This window comes from Macrotis lagotis, chromosome 2 (assembly GCF_037893015.1).
Source record: "Macrotis lagotis isolate mMagLag1 chromosome 2, bilby.v1.9.chrom.fasta, whole genome shotgun sequence".
Lineage (NCBI taxonomy): Eukaryota > Metazoa > Chordata > Mammalia > Peramelemorphia > Peramelidae > Macrotis > Macrotis lagotis.
Window position 1 is genome coordinate 129,433,755 of NC_133659.1, and position 19,648 is coordinate 129,453,402.

The window sequence follows — 19,648 nt, forward strand, 5'->3', positions numbered from 1 at the left end:
TTGTTCTATTAGAAACCAGGAGGGATGGGAATTCAGGGAAGCCTGGAGGGATCTGCATGAACTGATGCTGAGTGAGATGAACAGAACCCGAAAAACACTGTACACCCTAACAGCAACATAGGGGCGATGATCAACCTTGATGAACTTGCGCATTCCATCAGTGCAACTATCAGAGACAATTTGGGGCTGTCTGCAATGGAGAATACCATCTGTATCCAGAGAAAGAGACATGGAGTTTGAACAAAGTTCAAGGACTATTTCCTTTAATTTAGGAAAAAAAACCAGATATCTTATTGTCTGATCTTGTTATCTCTTATACTTTATGTTTCTTCCTGAAGGATATGATTTCTCTCTCATCACACTCAATTTGGATCAATGTACAACATGGAAACAATGTAAAGATTGACAAATTGCTTTCTGTGGGGGGGTGGGGGGAGGAAAGTGAGATTGGGGGAAAAATTGTAAAACTCTAAATAAATTTTTAATAAAAAAAGAAAAAAGAAATTAAAAAATTTTAAGAAAGGAGGTTGACCTGAGGTCTCTTCCAATTTTATAACTCAAATTCTATTATATATGTATGGGTAAGATGTCAAAGGAACCTTTAAAGACCTTCCTAAAGGCAGAGGTGGGTAGGTAGAGGTGGGTAGAGGTGGGGGGGGGAGCCAGGTTCAGGGTCTTTACAGGATCACTATTACATTGTTGAAATCCCTAGAAGAAAGGTCAGATGGAGGAATATCATCTGGAAACTAGGAGAAAACCTCTTTGCCAATAAGACACCCAAAAGGGTCTCAAAGAGTCAGATACAACTAAAACACAACTGAAAAAAAAAAACAACCTGAGAAGCCAGAAGGACTTTGCTTGCTTATTGCCAGAGGTGTCTCATCAAGCCAGTGACAACACTACATAACCCACACCCCACCACTAGATGTGACCTAAACAGAAACTGTCTCATCTGACTGGCACCGCAGGAGTGGCGGAATTCAGCTTTTGCCGTTGTCCACCAAGTCAGAGGATTTGCAGACCTGTTCAACCAAGTTTAGGCAGGATAATTGCTCTAAATAAGTACCTACTGTAAGTTGGAAAGGGGCTGTTTTTTATCAGCTTGTCAGTGATGTGAATAAGCTGGCAGTAGATGTCAAGAAAAGGGAAATTTATTTCTCTTCTCTAGAAGCTGAGAATATCACCTTCATAATGATACACTCCTCTAGAGGGTTGGATGAGTGGACTGAAGAGTCACAATAAATGGCCAGGGTGAAGGCTTTCATTTTTAGAATGTGAGTGGAATAGAATTCATTCTAGGTAACACTGACTTTGGAGTCAGAGAGACCTGAGTTCAAATCTTGCCTCAGACACTTATTAATCATATGAATCTGAGCAAGTCACTTAACCTCAGTTTCTTCATCTGTTAAAAAATAAAAAAGCCTCAATAACATTACAATACTTTGTCATATTTAAAACAGTAAATAAATGCTATATATTATTATTACTTTAAGATAGGCAGTGTGAAAGAATGGAAAGAAATCTGGTCCTGGAGATAGTAGTCCTAAATTATATTCTTACCTCTGAACCTGGCCTAGATTTATAAAGGTTATGTGGACTGACCACTTAGTTTCTCTCAGAGGTTCAGTTTCCTCCTCTATAAAATGGAGAAAGTGATATTTGTAATTCTGACCTCTCAGGCCTTTGTAAGGAAAGTACTATCTGTCAGAATGAGAAAACACCACTGAAACTAAAACAGCTTCCAGGGGAAGTAAGAATTCTCAGTTGTTTGCCAGTCCAAGCTATGCCCTTGGGAAGCCCCTGAGTGTGATGAGTAGTGGGGATGAAAGATAATATTTCAGTAAATTGAGTTGACAATTGTTGAGGAAAGAATCACGGTCTAATGTGGGAAGAGGTTGATTTTAGACAAGTGTGAGAAGATTCAGTGATTGAAGTGAAAGTAGGTGTGGGAATCAGAGTTTCTGGTATCTTTCTCCTTCTGCCCTACCCACAGAGGGGAGCAAAGTACATACCTGGGGTCCAATTACATACTTGCATACACATACATGCACAACACACAACACATATGTATATGTAATAGATATACCCACATATCATATCTATATAAGGACATATGCATCTGCACACATACATATACACATTCACATGTTTGGATATATAGGCACATGTACACACATGCATGTATATGTAAATATATACATATAAATATATGTGTGTAGACACACATACAATTATATACATATACGTCCATATATCTTGCAGCTAGGTGGCACAGATGCTAGATCTGGAGTCAGGAACATTTTTATTCAAATTTGGTTTCTGACACTAGTTTTGTGACCCTGGATAAGTCAATTTCCTCACCTGCAATATGGTCTGGAGAAGGAAATATCAAACCACTCTAGTATCTTTGCCAAGAAAACCCCAAATGGGGTCATGAAAAGTTGAGCATGATTGAAATGACTGGACATCATATGTGTAAATATATGCATAGCAATGCACACACACTTGTGCACATCACATAATATTACATGCCATGCTGTATATGGTTTATGTCTAATCTATACATATTATACATGTATATTATTTGTATATATTATAGACATGGATATGTCTGTTTATACATGAATAGATAGATAGATAGATGATAGATAGATAGATAGATAGATAGATAGATAGATAGATAGATAGATGGATGATAGAAGGTAGGGAATTTAGTGTCACATAGCTGGTAAGTATTCAAAACATGATTTAAACCCAATTTTTCTGTGTGTGTGTATTGTCATATATGAAATGTATTAGCTTATTTATCACACATATTTATGTATATAAGTATAGATTGCATAATCACATCTACACACTCATAAACTCACACACACTTTCTTCTTGACTCTCTGTAACTTGTCTAGCTTATTACCCATATCCCTTCTCCTTCCCCCACACTCTTCTATGCAGACTAGAAAACACCTTCGATATTTAATTTGACTTAATGATCTAAAAAAATCCAATGATTACAGAGTTCACATGTGTCTTGCCAAATGCCTTATATGAATTGTAAAGACTTTCCCTCTAACTCCTGCAAAGTTCTTTTTGTTTTATCAACACTTTATTGTGCTTATTATGTATCATTATGTTCCATCTATGTATTTCTTATCATCTTATTAGGAATACACAGACAGATAACAGAGTTGAAATGAAATGATGCCCTTCCCTATGAAGTTTCTCTTCTATGTATGTTCAAATATATAATACATAATACATAATATATATATGTATATACACACAGACATACATTCATAGATATACAAGAACAAACAATTCTTGTGTTCTGTTACCCAGAAGAAAAGTAGATAGTCTTCTTGCTTTAGCCAGTCAGGTCACTTTTACCTTTACCCAGGACATCTTTCTCATATAGGTGATTTAAGTGCCTACTATCTGAGATGCCCCTAAGTTCATTTAGCAGTGGGTCATGCTTTGTTTATGGAGAAGACACAAGGTGCTAGTTTCACATACACAGTCCTTTACTTCAGGGCTCATTGGAGTGAGTCTACACGAATTCTCTCTTACAGACTTATAGGATCTCCTCACAGCTAGTAGACAAAACGATTTAGAGCTAGGAACCCAGGAAAATTAGGTTCAAATCTTCTCAGACACTAATAACAAGACCCTGAGCAAGTGGCTTTGTAGTCTCCAAGATCCCAAATCAAATCTAAATCTGTGATCCCATGAATGCTTGCCCATATTATACCTCGATTCATTTATCAACAGCAACAACAACTGACATTTATATAATGATTTAAGGTTTGCAAAATGCCCCATTTTATCCTCATAACCCAGGGGGTGGCTAAGTGGTACAGTGGATAGAGCACCAGCCCTGGAATCAAGAGTACCTGAGTTCAAATCCGGCCTCAGACACTTAATAATTACCTAGTTCTGTGGCCTTGGGCAAGCCACTTAACCCCATTGCCTTGAAAAAATCTAAAAAAAAAAATGAATGAATGCTAACAAACCTAGGAGGTAGTTTTAAGTAATTTGTCCAGAGTGAAATAGCTAGAAAGTATCTGAAGCCAGATTTGAATTAAACATCTGATAGAGTATTCTAGATTTTATGGCAGAGTGGGGGGGGGGGAAAGGGATATGGGTAATAATCTAGACAAGTTACAGTGAATCAAAAAGAAGCAAGAATGTGTGTGTCTAGATGTGTGGATACACACACAGAAACAACACACACAAATGTATGTATGGATATATGTATATATACATATATCTATATCCATATACATGTGTGTTTGTGTGTGTGTGCATGTGTACATGTGTATGTAATAAATAATTCCTGATTCCAAGTTGGCATTCAATCCATTGAGACACATCACTGAGTCTTTTTGAATAACTGCTGATGCTACCCACACAAACATTAGCTTTCTGTCCATACTCAAAAGAGATGAATCATCATCTATGACTGATGTTTAAAAAGGACACTTTATCTCTTAGAGAGTCTGCTTCATATGTAGAATAAAGGGATTGAACAAATGATCTCTAAGTTCATTTTTGTTACTAAATCTATGATCCTATGATCCTATTAAGCAGTTTTGCAAATTCTTCTTGCCCTGCTGTGAATGGTAGACAGTGCCCCTAAATACATTATTAATGCATGTGAATAATTAATAAAACAAAGAATAGCTACAAGCAATAGCAATTCTGGGATTGCATAAGCAAATTATGATCTGCTTCTGAGATGAATTTATGAACATATCTAATTCTATATGTGACATGAATGGTTTCATCCATGCTGTGATATTAGGTGTTATCTCATGCTCAAGAAAATTGTGCTGTGTAAAGGTAAAAACAGCCTGAATAAATTGTTCCCTCCAAACTGTGACGTGAAACACATTAACTATGGATTTGTCATTTCCTGTTGTGTTCTATAGCCCTTGGAGGAAAAAATGCAAATGTAATTATTATGCAAATGAAAATAAAATAACTGCTCTTTTTAAGGGATATTTTCTCTGTACCCCCCATGTTTCTCTTTGATGCAATTAAGCTATCAGCATTACTATGAAGATACAGTGATGTGAAATGTATCCTACATATCCAGGAAAGAAAGATCAAAAGACCTTAGCTTGTTTTTTTTTTTTTTTTTGGAGGCATTTTCATAATCCTAATTTCCTCTCACTGAAACAGTCTGTTCTCCCCCACATTTGATTTCCATTGCCAGCTTCTGAGGCAGCTAATCTGACCAGCCCCATACAAAATCATTGCATGTTATATTGACACTGATTCCTTGAATTAGTGGATTTGAAAGGGAGCACTTGTATTCAATTCTTGGTTCTTCTTCTGTGTGACTCTTAATCTTAGTCACCAGATGTTTTATTTTTCCTACCTGAAAAATGAGACTTTGACTAGTTCCTTTCCAGTTAAAAAATCTTTGCTCCTAAGACCCTTAATTAGGTGGCAAAGTGGATAGAGTATGGATTTGGAGTCAGTCAGGCATAACCTAGCTGTGTGACCTTGGGCAAGTCACTTTTTTTGTTTGCTTCAATTTCCTGAAATGTAAAATGGAATAATAACAATACTTGTAAAACTGTGAGGATCAAATGAGATCACATTTTTAAGGTGTTTAACACAGGGTATGGGACATAGTGGGAGATATATAAAGGTTTTTTTTCCTTTATACCATTCCCTTCCCTAACTATGTGATCCTGAGTTAGAGTTGGGGTAATAGTTTTGTCTATAAAACAGGGATAATAATGATATCTCACTCACCGAATTTCTGTGAGAATCAAATGATATTTCATGTATGTATGTGTGTGTATATATATATATATATATATATATATATATACACACACAGATCCATCCATACACGTTTGCTATACATATATATTCTGTTATATATATGTTTATTTATACATACCTATATCTATGTATACATATATGTGTGTGAGCAAATCCATATAACTATGCTCATATCATTTTGCAAGCCTTAAACTGCTATATAAATGACATCTATTAGCTTCTGACCTATCCTGCACCATAACAGCTAAGTTTATATGAGCTATTCACAACATACCCTTCTGGCTCCTTTGGGTTCTCCTGACTGGCCTTCAAGCAACAAGATACAGTATGCTGTTAGTTATGGAAGACAGGGTGACATTGTGGATATATTTCTTGGAGGCTTGGGTTAAAAATCTCTTCCACCGGTGTGGTCTTAACCTCAGTTTCTTCTTCTGTAAAATGGAATAATAATAATTCAAGAGGTTTACTGTCAGACTCAAATGAAACCTCTGTATAATTTATAAAGGTGCATTAGGAAGAATAGAGGATTTCTAAGTTAGAAGTCTTGGTTTCAAAACCCAGGTCTGCCACTTACTATCTGTATGACCTTGGATAAGTCATGCAAATTCTTCAGTAATCATTTTATTTGTCTTTAGAATGGGAGGATTAGAGTAGATGACTTCTAAAGTTCCTTTCAACCCCAAAATCTTTGATCTGAAAGGGCTCAAAAACCTTAAATACTGTATAAATATCAGCTTATTGATACTTGTATTAATGATATTATCATCTATGACAGGCCTCCCTTTGCCTCTCCCCAACTTCCCTAGAGACAATTCTCATATTTCAATATCTTTGCTTTCTATGTTGAATGTCAGGACAAAGTTTACTAGTTGGACTCCACTAATGAGTTAATTAATGAGAGAGAACATGTTGAAGAAAGATTGATCAACTATCCTGCTGCTCTGAAGAATGACCTGCTATTCATTTCATACTGAGCAGAATAGAATCTGACTACATTATTGGATTGGCATGTCCAAATCTTTACACTCTCCTACTGTTCAAAACAAAACTGTCTGAAGAGAGAAACATTAAAATGCTATTAGAAGCAAAAGGCAATAGTTGCTCAAATTTATAAACTTATACTGTGAGTGATAAATAGGAAAGGTAGTAGAATTCTTGGTTACTTACTAAGGGTTTCCCTCCCCCGCATATCCTCCTCCCACCCCTCCACTCTCCCAACTTTAGTGAAATAAAATGCTTATAATTTGTCCATTTGTGGGAAGATGACTCATTTCTCTAATAGGGCTTTACTTCTGGTTTTGAATTTTACAGTATGAATTTTTGTTTTCTGATTCATAGGTATATTTTTCTCTTTCATTCAGTTTTCTTCACCCAACAGATTAAGCAGAGCTTAGAGCAAATGAGATCATTGTTAGTTCTTCCCTCTTCCATCATGCAGAAAATTTGACCCTGATCTCACCCAATCTGACTAAAGTCATTTACTGAAATTATTGAGCTATTAAAAATAACTTCAGTTAGCACTGTAACTACAAAGAGGCTTTTAAATCTTGCAAGAATCCCCAAGTATTCACTAATCCTCTTTGAAGTGGTAGGGAGCTGCCCACCTAGAGAAGAGACATGGTTTACAGGGGACAATGAAAATCTGATGTTGCTTATTAATTCTGAATTCATAGAAATATGGCAAATGTGAGGTCAGTTTCACAGATGGAGAATACCAGTAGAAAATTCATTTTTGGGTTGAGACAAAACTTATATGCTGATATAAACAATATTTTTATAATATTTTTTTCATGGGGGTAGCTAGGTACAGTGCATAGAGCACTGGCCTTGGAGTCAGGAGTACCTGAGTTCAAATCTGGCCTCAGACACCTAATCACCTAATAATTACTTAGCTGTATGGCCTTGGGCAAGCCACTTAACCCCTTGCAAAAACCTAAAAACAAACAAACAAATTTTTTTTTTCAGGAAATTTCAACTGGATGAAAATTGGAGTGTATTCACCACTGGGATGACCCAAATCTCCTCCGTATTTGGAAACCATATTTAATGGACTTACGATGAGCAGTTATGATGCACAGTTATGAATTACCACCTCTTAAGGAGGAAAAACCATTTTAATATACTCACTTCTGGGGGACATTATAACTGTGACCTATTGGGAGGCTTGTCTGTTTTAAATTAATTTCTTTTAATAAGAAGCATAGTTATTATAAAGGTTTTTTAAATGCATGTATATATTCTACAATTACTCTAAATAGTAAAATACTGATCTTAAAACAACATATGTTAGGGCCAGCACTTTCTCATTCTGTAGTCCATTGAAATGGTTAGTTCTTTCTCCTTAATAGCAAACTGGACAAAGCAGTAGGAAATTAGCTGAGGAGAAGAAAATGAACTAGAAATGAAATGAACTATAAACAAGAGAAGAAAAATGATGACTGAAGAGAAAACAAAGAAATTTATCCATGATATTATTTTGAAAGAAAAGTAGTTCAATTAAGACCATAAATTGCTATATGCACAAAATACAGACAGATAATTACAAGATAGATTCATAGATAACTATGCTGGCAAATTGATAAGTAGATATATATATGTAAAGGTATAGGTATAGGTTTGTTGTTGTTCAGTCATTTCAGTCATGTCTGACCCCATTTGGCATTTTCTTGGCAAAGATACTGGAGTGATTTTCCATTTCCTTCTCTGACTCATTTTAAAAATGAAGAAAATGAGGCAAATGGGGTTAAGTGACTTGTCCAGGGTCACATAGCTAGTAGCTGTCTGAGTTTGAATTTGAACTTAAGTCTTGTTGACTTCAGGTCCAGCTCTTTATCTTCTGTGTCATCTAGTTGCTATACTTATATGGAAGATATAAAAACATTCTTGTAAGATGCATGCACAAATATATATACAAGATATATATATATATATATATTTGTATACATCTCACATATGAACTTATACATATAACATTATGTAAGAGATGTGTTGCAAACTTGTAAGATATACCACACTTTTAACATACATTGTAAGATATATTACTACACACAGCAATATGTCTAAGATGCATATATATGTAACATATATAGTATGGTATGTAAGATGCATATATTATTTATATAACATGTGTAAGATAATTGTGTAATATATATATATATGTGTGTGTGTGTGTGTGTGTGTGTATGTATGTGTGTGTGTGTGTTCATATATACCCAGATAATCAGAATGTAGATCCACCTGTCCATTTATGTATAGATAATCATTAGACAGATAATTGTTAGATATAAATTTGGTCAAATTCTTTTATTCAAGTGGGCCTGTGACTTTCCAGGAGTAGTGAACTTCTGGTGTGTAAACTCCTATCAGTGGTAGACTGGAAATTCACCTATAAGTTGGAGTCTTAGAGAGAAGCCTAGGACATTGGGATAAGTGATTTGCCCATCCATGTTTATGTTCATACAACTAGAATGCAGAGGTAAGACTTGAATTTAGGTTTTCCCATTTTTCTATCCTGACAATTCATTACAGCACACCCAGAATCTAGTATAGTGTCAGACACTTAAAGCTTGTTGATTGATTTGACGATATCTGTCTCTGTTGATTGTTGCCAGACTAAAAGTTTAGCTCTTTGCTCCAAGTTCTGGTTTTCAACTTGGTTGGTTCAAATATTTAGTTTCATTATTTGACACTATGGACTGAGGCATACAGGAAATATGACCCAGGTCAAATAATTTAATTTCTCAGTGACTTAGATAATTTTTTAAAAAATTTTTTTAAAAATTTAAAAAATTTAAAAAAATTTATTTTTTTCAAGTACATGCAAAGGTAGTTTTCCACATTCATGCTTTTGCACATTTTTGAGTTCTACATTTTTCTACCACACTTCCCTCTCTCCCCCCTCCCCATAGCAGCAAGTAATTTTTATAGATTATTCATATGTGTTTAACATATTTTCATATTAATCATGCTGTGAAAGGGGAATTAGAACTAAGGGAAAACATAAGAAAGAAAGAAAAAAACAAAAGAAAATTTAAAAAGTGAACATAGTATGCTTTTGCTCTACATTCATTCTCCATAGATTTTTCTCTGGATATGGATGACATTTTCCATAACAAGTCTCACAGGATTATCCTTGATCATTGAACTGCTAAGAGGAGCTTGTGCATCACAGTTGAACATCTCACAATATTGCTATTAATGTGTATAAGGTTCTCCTGGATCTACTCACTTCACTTAGTATCAGTTCACATAAGCTAGACAATTTATTTTAAACACTCTGTCTTCCTCTCTTGCTCAGGCCAGAAGTGTTGCTCATAGACCCCTACTCATGGATCCAATTGTATATCCTTAGGCAGCCTGATGCTGCTCCATCAATCCAATATGAATGTACAATTGACTGAAGACACCCAATCAGCTTAGACTACTTCAGCTCAGAACTACTTAGCTCTAGAGATATGACAACCTCAGCCTCACTGGTAGAAGTATGCCCATGCAGGACCCCCATCCCGACAACTTTGTAAAAGAATTATTGAGAATGTGCCAACCTGAGGTGAAATTTCTGGAGGCTATGAGTGAGGTGAAAGTTGAGGTGAAATTTCCTGAGGCCTGGACCTCTTCCGGCTGCTGTTTGTTGATTTAATAGAGTCCCTGGAGGTGTCCATTCTCCATTTAGACCAAATCTCAGTTCTGGGAAGTGCTGTCTTTTCTGAGGTTCTCTCAAACTAGCTTAAGAGGACAGCTGCTTTAAACATGTTTTTGCTGCTTTGTATTCATTTTGTGGTGATTTCTGTTTGTGGAGGAAATATGGAGAACCTGTAAATTGTTGTCCTACTTTGTGAGATTGTATTCCTACTTGTATTTGTAGAGAAAGTTTTCTCATTTGGGAGTACAATATACAGGTTCAGTTCCTATCCTTATCTCTGTCTGACCCTAGGGAATTGATTCACAATTGCCAAATTTAAAGGGAATAGATAATCTTTGAAGCTCATTTTCTACATAGGATTATCTTTCCCAAGGGCTTCGAATACTTGTCCTCCTTATAGAGATTATACAGGTGTACCAAATACTGACAAAACTGGGAAACTAAATTCCTTATCAGCTGGTTGCTTTTGTATGCATTGAATCTCAGAGAAGTGAAATTGGAAAAAAAATCTTTTAGGAGAGATTTCATCTAATTGGACCCATTATCATGGATTTCATCTATTAGTAAAAGTCATTCATGTACATGGAGAGTTTTAAGGTTCATAAAGCTCTTCTCCCACAACTATGCTGTGAGGTAAATAGAACAAATATTATCTTCAATTTACAGCTGAGGAAGATGCTACTCAGAGAAGCTATTATTTAGCTAGAGACAGAAAACTGACTTGAATTTGAGTTCTTCCAACTCCAAATCCAGTGACCTTCCCTTGCCAGACTTGTTCCTCACTTTCTGGACTTCAGAATTATGACTCTCCTCCTTCTGGCTCATCCTAAAACTTCCTTCATTGTCTGGGCTTCCTCATTCTTGAACAGTCTGCCCTCCTTGGGACTTGCTCATAGTGGTATAGCTTCCCCTCTCCTTTTGGCAAATTCCTTCTGAATCCTCTATTTTATGGGTTAGGAAGTCTGGGTCAGTCTATCTTTATTCCCCTCCTAGCTCTATTCCTTGCTTTTAGTATATCTAACAGGTACATTTATCCCCTCCACCATTTCTCTTTCAGTTTGCTTTTATGCATTATGCTTTTCCCTTGTCTACTTGAGGACAAAGACCTCCTTTTTGTTTTTTGTTTTTTGCTTTTGTTTATATTTGTATCTTCAACACAGGTATTGCTTTTTTCCTACCTTCCATTATTTCCACTATGCTATATTCTCTCTCCAGTTTTGGTTACTGTTAGGGTGACTTACCAGGAGGAGAAAGGTTATCTAAGAGAGTCCCAGGTATAGTTCATATACGCAGTAGGAAGTTTGAACCAATAGGTTGAATATCATGAAGATTTATCATAGGATCATAAATTTCAAAGCAGGGAGAAACTTCAAAAATTCTCTAGTTCAAACATTTGGGCATGAGGAAATGGAAGTCAAATTAGGGTCTGTGACTTACTCAATGTCACATGGATGGTAAGGACCAGTTTAAATACACTTCCCTGATCTCAAATTTGGTATTTTTTCACTGTATCAAATTACTTTTCCCAGTAACATGTAGGTCAACTCAACAGGTTGGCCTAAATCATGGCAATAAGGTGGCTCTGATGTTGATGTTGTTTGTCCTTTGTTTTCAAAGAAGACCAGTTGGTGACCGGATATACAAGTAAATTGGATTTATTTGAGGGAGGACTTTGCAAAGTTACTACACTCAATTTTTCCTCCAGAGTCATCTGGGTCCAGTGTCCAGATAATAGAGATGATCCTAAATGCAGTGGGGAGCCTTGAATTTTTTAAGTTAGGATCTTTAATAGCCCTTAGTTTGACTGAGGCAAAGGTAGGAAATTGATGGAGACCCTAGCAGTCAGGTGACCTTACCCGAGAAACATATCACCATAAAATGTGGGCCCCACCATGTAAAACTCTAAGTCTTGGGAGGAGTTGCTAGTACAAGATAGAACCCCAGTTCCACAGAAACAAGGATTCCTCTGAATCCCCACTATAACATAACTGTCAAAGTTGTCAGTCAGCTTCTTCTTAAAACCTCCACTGAGGGATGACCAAACTATGTACTTTTGAATTATGTTCAGTTAAACTTTTTTAAAAAAATTCCTCTTCCTGATAGAGTACATCATTAAAAGCAAACTAGATAATTTTGATTACATTAAATTGAAAAGCTTTTGCACAAACAAAACCACTGTAACTAAGATCAAAAGAAATGTAGCAAATTGGGAAATGATTTTTGCAACTAGTATTTCTGACAAAGTACTCATTTCTAAAATATACAGAGAACTGAGTCAAATTTTCTAAAAAAACAAGCCATTCCTCAATTGACAAATGGCCAAAGAATATGCAAAGGCAATTTACAGCTGAGGAAATCAAAGCAATCCACAGTCATATGAAAAATTGCTCTAAATCATTATTTATTAGAGAAATGAAAATTAAAGCATCTCTGAGGTACCACCTCACACCTCTCAGACTGGCCAATATGACCAGAAAGGAAAATGATCAATATTGGAAGGGATGCGGGAAATCTGGGACACCAATACATTGTTGGTGGAGCTGTGAACTCATTCAACCTTTCTGGACAACAATTTGGGATTATGCTCAAAAGGCAACAAAAGTGTGCATACCCTTTGATCCAGCAATACCACTACTGGGTCTATACCCTGAAGAGATGATGAAAAAGGGTAAAAACATCACTTGTCCAAAAATATTCATAGCAGCCCTGTTTGTGGTGGCAAAGAATTGGAAATCAAGTAAATGTCCTTCAATTGGGGAATGGCTTAACAAACTGTAGTATGTATATGTATGTTATGGAACACTATTGTTCTATTAGAAACCAGGAGGGATGGGAACTCAGGGAAACCTGGAAGGATTTCCATGAACTGTTGCTGAGCGAGATGAGCAGAACTAGAAAAGCATTGTATACCCTAACAGCACCATGGGGGTGATGATCAACCTTGATGGACTTGCTCATTCCATCAGTACAACAATCAGGGAAAATTTTGAGCTGTCTGCAATGGAGAGAAGCATCTGTATCCAGAGAAAGAATTATGAACTTTGAACAAAGACCAAAGCCTATTGCCTTCAAATTAGAAAAAAACTCTATTATTATGAAATTTTACTATCTCATACTTTATTTTTCTTCTTTAATGATATGATTTCTCTATCATCACATTCAACTGAGATCAATGTATAACATGGAACTGATGTAAAGATTAATAGAATGCCTTCTGTCAGGGGTGGGGGGAGGGAAGCAAGAATGGGGGAAAATTGCTAAACAAAATAAAATCTTTCTAAAAAAATCCTCTTCCTGACTTCATTCATATACTATATGTTTCACTGAGAATTTGATGCTGCCTCCTGCCCCCCACTCCTCAACTCTGAGCTTCTGAGCTTTTTCTTTGCTTCTTTGCTTCTCTGGGACAGAACTTATTTTTTGTTTTTTTTTAATTTAATTTAATTTATTTATTTTGAATTTTACAATTTTGCCCCAATCCCGCTTCCCTCCCCCTGCCAGAAGACAGTCTTTTAGTCTTTACACTGTTTCTGTGGTATACATTGCAGATCTTACTTATCTTGAAAATGATTCTGTCCATAATGAAATATTACTATCTCCCCTTTCCAGATAAAGAAATGGACTGAATCTTAGAGACTGAACTAGAGAAACACAACTATAAATAAATGCTTAAGAAATTTAAACCAAAAATTTTCTTGACTCCAAGAATGGTGCTAGACCCACTAACCAACATGAGCAAATGTTGTTTCAGATAAATTAAGTGGTTTCAAAAGTCAGTTTTCCTTTCAAAGTAGTAGAAACCTTTGGAAGAGAGCAGGGTCTTCTGAATCATTGCACTTGAATTCTCAGTGGTCTCATGCTAAGGGGCTTTATATACGAAGGTCATTATTTTAGTAGGGTGCTAGCAAGTCAAACAAATGATATGATATTTTTCATCCTTTCCCATGTATTATTTGCTACCCCATTATTGTTAAATGATAGTAAAGATTAAATGATCTCTGTCCTATAATGGCGTTGCCATGGAGTTTAATTCAGCATCTCTTTAGAACAGTGAAGTCTCAGGTGACAATAGTGGAATGTGGAGGAGTTGGAACTGGGCAGTTTTGAATTCTATTGGAGAACCCTGACTTTAGAAAGCAGTCAGAACTGTTTGAAATGGGAGGGGAGGGAAGGGGAGAAAAGGAGAGAAAAGATACCTGAGTTGCTCTGGCCATGCTTTCCATTGGGAAAACCTTATTAGAGTCAATTGAGAAAACAAACAAACCAGGAAGATGGAAATAGAATTTTGGAAGAAGGTCTTTCCCACTCCAGTAGTTAAGGAATTGGGACTTATGTTTAGAATGAGGAGCATCATTAATACAGAGAGACTGCTCAACTGCTATGGTTTATGGGAAGGATCTGGAGTCAGAGCTAAGAACAATTTCTGAAAGATGTTAAGCCTTGCTAGGGACTGTAGGGAGTGCAATGGAGCATATGACATTAACTCCAAAGGAAACCAGTGTAGCAGTGGTGGTGCAGCATAGAGATGATGCCAGATATGTCACAAGTCTGCTACTTACTATCTGAGGGACCTATGGCAAATCACAGCCCCTCTTAGATTCTTCATCTGTATAGCAAGAAAGGTGAACCCAATGTGCTCAAGGTCCCTTTCAGCTCTAAGTTGATTAGTTAAGGATATCATCGTAACTCACATTTATATCACATTTTGAAATTTGCAAATAATGTCACACACATTTGAGCCTGATAATAATCCTGTGAGGTCAGCCCCACTGGTATTTTTAATTTACAGAGGGGACTTGCTCATGATAAAATAGCTACTAAGTGCCAGAGAAGGAATTTTAATTCACATCTTCCTGATTCAAGTCTAACACACTATCCAATTATATAGTATAATAATAGCTATAATATCTAACATTTATATAGTGCTTACAATATAGTGGGCATTGTGTTAATCCCTTTACAAACATCATCTCATTTGATGTTTGCAAAATCCTTGGGATTTTATAGATGAGGAAACTGAGGTAAATAGAAGCTAAGTAAGTGTCTGAGTCAGGATTTGAACTCAGACCTTCCCAACTCTAAGTTCAGTTGAATTTCTATTCATTTTGCCAACTAGCTGCAACATTTTACCTTTCTAAGTCTTCTCAGATGGCACTCTATTGCCAAGCTACCTTCTTGCTTGTTCTTTGAAAATAACAATCTAGCTCTCATCTCTAGCTATGGCTCAAGTCTGAAATGTTCCTTCTGTTCACTGCTCCATTTTAGTTTCTTCTAGGACATTTGATTTTTTAATTATTTATTTTGAATTTTATAATTTCCCCCCCTAATCTCGCTTCCCTCCCCGCACCCCCACAGAAGTAGGACATTTACTTTTACATTTTTACATTTAGTTACTTCCATTAAGACTCAGCTCAAAGTCTACCTTCTATAGGAGACCTTGAAGCTCTTTCTCCCCAGTTAGTAATGCCTTCCCTTTTGAATTACTTTAATCTGTTCTGGGTTTTATTTTTAATCTTCTACCTTCTCAATTATTTGCATGTTGTCTCCCCTGTTAGAATATATGATCCTTGAGAGCCAAGAAGTGTCTTTTGCCTTTTTTGTATTCCCAATGATTAGCATAGCTTCTGGCACATAATAAATATTTATTGATCAACTGTCTCTTCAGATAAGCCTTATCTACATTAAAAAAAAGCTCAACAAAATGAAACCACTAAAGATTGTTGTTAATGTATGCTTTAGAATATCACAGGAGGAAGATATTACTACAGATGGGGACAGCCCTTTCTTGCCTTCTCAAGGAAGCCTTTGGTGCTTCCTTTTGAGAATCCTGAAAACACTTTAGAAGTTTCACTTTTGATTCATCTCCTGAACATCTCTACTACTTGTGAAGGGAAGGAGCAGGAATCATTTTAAAGATGAAAAAAGACCTGGCACAGGGAAACATGAAAGTTTTAAAGACCCGAGAGCTCTCAACCCTTAAAGCAGTATTCAGTTCCCTAGGCCTCATCAGCTCTTATCAACAGTCTCTCTAGTTTCACACCTAGAATTTTTAACAACCCATATTTTTCTTTCTACAATACTCTTCTCCAAATCTCCAATACAATATAACACTATACAATAACCTTTCACTCAAGGTTATTGTAACATTGCCTATATTTCCTTTATTTCCTCCTCTTCAGTAGGTCTCTCACCTTTTCAACTAAAGAAATTCAATATAGGACTAATACCATTCACTTCTGCCCCCAGAAAGATCTAGATCACAGAGATGTTTGGTGCTGCCATAGCTACCTGTCAAGCATCTAACTCAGTTATAATCATAATAATTCTCACCCTTTAAATCACATTCAGCAATTGTACAGGAGAGAACTCCAGAGTCAGAGTTCTATTCAAAGTCATTAACTCTTGTTATACTTGAAGGAGATTGCATCTTTCTGCTCAATATGTGCTCCATGTGATGGAAAGGGGTGTGAGAAGGAAGGCCATAAATTAGCTAAATAACCACGCTGCCTTTAATTTGTATGTGAAGGCAATGTCCAGCTGTTTTCCAGTAACAGTTGTACATGTCTACTGAACCAATGGGACACCATGTTATTCAGTCTTCTGTGAAAGTGGAAATATTTTTTTGAAACATGCCTTGCATGCTTCCTTTAAAGGGAATTAAACTTGTGACCTTGACATCATTATTTCCATCCTCAAACCAACTGAGATAACTAGTTGCAACTGTAAATTATCAGATAATAGAATTTATAGTTATTTTCTGACTTTGATCCTGTGTCTGTCTCTGTCTCTGTCTATCTTTGTCTCTCTGTCTCTATCTCTTTCTCTCTTTCTATCACACACACACACACACACACACACACACACACACACACACACACAATCACAACCATTTGTTTCCTCATCTATGAAATGAGGTTTCCTATTCACTAACTGAGCAATCTAGGGCAGGTCATTTTAACATTTCTTCATCAAGTAGTTGAATTAAATGCTGTCTAAAAATCTATGATCACAGGATTATGTATGAGAAATTTTTATATACCTATCAGTATTAGTTCTTTATTGATGTTTTAAAATTTTTATTACTACCTTTTGATATAGTTTTCATCTCTAAAAATAGCTCTCTCCTCACCCTTACCTAGAGAGCCGTACCTTGTAACAAATAAGATAAAAAAGAGGTGGTGGTAATGGTGGTGGTGGTGTGTTTGGGGAGTTTACATCAGAACTGACCAATTAACTGAATTGGATAATATGTGTCCATGCCTATATTGCCCTACTTCTATAAAGAGGGAATGAATTGCATTTTCTCATTTCTTCTCATTTTTTTTCTGGATCATTATAATTAGGCAGCATGAAGGTATTTGTCTAGATGATCTCTAAAGTCTTTTCCAACTCTAAATCTATGAACAGTATATGATGACCAAAAAAGAAGCTAATGTGATTTGGGACAAACTAAGAGAAACAAGTGTCCAAGAATAGGGAGATAGTGGTCCCAATGTACTCTGTCCTTGTCAACCAGTCAATCAACATTATTTAAAGTCTACTATGTTCCAGAAACTGTGCTAAGTACTAAGGATAGAAAGAAAGGTAAGAGGCAAGCCCTGCTCTTAAGACACATCTGGAGTGTTGTATTCAGGTTGGGGCAACACATTTTCAGAAGCATTGCTAAACTGAAAAGGATCTAAAGGAAAGTCATCTGGATGAGTCTGGTTCTGAAGTTTAAGCCACATAAAGAAATCTTATAGGAACTAGGAATATTCACTATGGGGAAGTAAAAGACTTAATGGATACATGATAGTTGTCTTTTTGTATCCAAAGGGCTATCATGTGAGTGTATTCATTCTTTTTGGTCCCAGAAAACAGATTAGAGCAATAGATAGAGGACACAAAGGGGCATATTAAGATCTAATGCCAGAAAAATCCCCCAAATCATAATCATTCCAAAATGGAATGCACTGCCTTGAGTAGAAGTAGAATGCTGTTCATTAGAGATCTTTAAGCTTGGATGGATGACCATTTGTTAGGGATAGTTCAAAGAGAATTTTTAATATCAAAGTTGGTTTAGATTAGGTGACCACCCAGATCCCATCCAACTTAAAATTCTGTGATTCTTTGAATTTTTGCCTTAAATAACACTGGAAAAACAGGAATTTTACCCTCACACACAGCATCTGTAGTCCCTTGGATACTTTCACTCAATTGCAGGAAAACCTTAACTCAGTACAAATTATCAGTGGTTTTTCCAAGAAGTGGGAAAAGATAATCTTTGCATTATCCTTTCTATTAGGCTACACTCCATTGATAATATTCTCATAGTGGACACAGAAGGGGAATTCATTTAGGAACTCAAGAAGACTTTTGAAATATTATAATAGAGAAGATGTTGCTAAAAAGCAGTCTTTTTTCTTCCACTAGACAAACTTATTGCAAATCTACTTAGGGTATTATTGGGAAGGAGGGTGGTTATTGTGTCCTATTTGCTCTGACATTTGGGCAAAAGTGGCAGTCTTCTTCCTATTATAGATAAAGGTAGAGCAAGACCTCACCACTGATCTCTAGACTAACCATACTTTACCTCCCACACTATACTACATTTATTAGATTTGGATCCTTATCCTAAAACTGCCTGGTACAGGAATACTGAAATTCTTGACCAGTAAAAAAATCTCTGTGAATTTTTTTTTAGTTTTTTGCAAAGGCAAATGGGGTTAAGTGGCTTGCCCAAGGCCACGTGACTAGGTAATTATTAAGTGTCTGAGACCAGATTTGAACCCAGGTACTCCTGGCTCCAGGGCTGGTGCTTTATCCACTGTGCCACCCAGCCGCCCTGATCTCTGTGAATTTCATAATAATTATGTTACCTGATATTTATATAGTCTTTTAATGTCTGAAAAACCATTTACATACATGATCTCATTTGAACTTTGTAACATACTATGTAGTCAATATTATTGTTCTCTTTTTATAGATAGGGAAACTGAGACTTTGAGAAGTGATATGATCAGTCCCTGGTCATTTAGGAAAGTTATTAGAGGCAAGATTAAAGCCTTTGTCTTGGCTTCTGGCCAAGATGGCGGAGAGAAGACAGGCACAGTTCTAAAGTCTCCTGATCTCTTCCCCATCTATCACATGAAACAAACCTCTTAAAAGAAATCCGAACCACAAAACCCAGAAAGAAAAGCCAGGAGAAGGAACATCCACCTCAGGATTTGTCTC